Source organism: Anopheles moucheti, unplaced genomic scaffold, assembly GCF_943734755.1.
Source record: "Anopheles moucheti unplaced genomic scaffold, idAnoMoucSN_F20_07 U3, whole genome shotgun sequence".
Taxonomy (NCBI): domain Eukaryota; kingdom Metazoa; phylum Arthropoda; class Insecta; order Diptera; family Culicidae; genus Anopheles; species Anopheles moucheti.
Window position 1 is genome coordinate 331141 of NW_026453636.1, and position 1793 is coordinate 332933.

Sequence of the window (1793 nt, forward strand, 5' to 3'; positions counted from 1 at the left end):
AGTTGAAATAGACAGTTTTTGTATGAAAACTCATTCCTGGTGGAACTTTATAGCAAAGTACAAAGTTCGAATCGGATGGACGAATTAAGTTGAAATAGACAGTTTTTGCATGAAAACTCATTCCTGGTGGAACTTCATAGCAAAGTACAAAGTTCGTTTTGGATGGACGAATTAAGTTGAAATAGACAGTTTTTGCATGAAAACTCATTCCTGGTAGAACTTCATAGCAAAGTACAAAGATCGTTTTGGATGGATCAATTTAGTTGAAATAGACAATTTTTGCATGAAAACTCATTCCTGGTGGAACTTCATAGCAAAGTACAAAGTTCGTTTTGGATGGATCAATTTAGTTGAAATAGACAGTTTTTGTATGAAAACTCATTCCTGGTGGAACTTCATAGCAAAGTACAAAGTTCGTTTTGGATGGATCAATTTAGTTGAAATAGACAGTTTTTGTATGAAAACTCATTCCTGGTGGAACTTTACAGCAAAGTACAAAGTTCGAATCGGATGGACGAATTAAGTTGAAATAGACAGTTTTTGCATGAAAACTCATTCCTGGTGGAACTTCATAGCAAAGTACAAAGTTCGTTTTGGATGGACGAATTAAGTTGAAATAGACAGTTTTTGCATGACAACTCATTCCTGGTGGAACTTCATAGCAAAGTACAAAGTTCGTTTTGGATGGATCAACTTAGTTGAAATAGACAGTTTTTGCATGAAAACTCATTCCTGGTAGAACTTCATAGCAAAGTACAAAGTTCGTTTTGGATGGATCAATTTAGTTGAAATAGACAGTTTTTGTATGAAAACTCATTCCTGGTGGAACTTTATAGCAAAGTACAAAGTTCGAATCGGATGGACGAATTAAGTTGAAATAGACAGTTTTTGCATGAAAACTCATTCCTGGTGGAACTTCATAGCAAAGTACAAAGTTCGTTTTGGATGGATCAATTTAGTTGAAATAGACAGTTTTTGTATGAAAACTCATTCCTGGTGGAACTTCATAGCAAAGTACAAAGTTCGTTTTGGATGGATCAATTTAGTTGAAATAGACAGTTTTTGTATGAAAACTCATTCCTGGTGGAACTTCATAGCAAAGTACAAAGTTCGTGTTGGATGGATCAATTTAGTTGAAATAGACAGTTTTTGTATGAAAACTCATTCCTGGTGGAACTTTATAGCAAAGTACAAAGTTCGAATCGGATGGACGAATTAAGTTGAAATAGACAGTTTTTGCATGAAAACTCATTCCTGGTGGAACTTCATAGCAAAGTACAAAGTTCGTTTTGGATGGATCAATTTAGTTGAAATAGACAGTTTTTGCATGAAAACTCATTCCTGGTGGAACTTCATAGCAAAGTACAAAGTTCGTTTTGGATGGATCAATTTAGTTGAAATAGACAGTTTTTGTATGAAAACTCATTCCTGGTGGAACTTTATAGCAAAGTACAAAGTTCGTTTTGGATGGATCAATTTAGTTGAAATAGACAGTTTTTGTATGAAAACTCATTCCTGGTGGAACTTCATAGCAAAGTACAAAGTTCGTTTTGGATGGATCAATTTAGTTGAAATAGACAGTTTTTGTATGAAAACTCATTCCTGGTGGAACTTTATAGCAAAGTACAAAGTTCGAATCGGATGGACGAATTAAGTTGAAATAGACAGTTTTTGCATGAAAACTCATTCCTGGTGGAACTTCATAGCAAAGTACAAAGTTCGTTTTGGATGGATCAATTTAGTTGAAATAGACAGTTTTTGTATGAAAACTCATTCCTGGTGGAACTTTATAG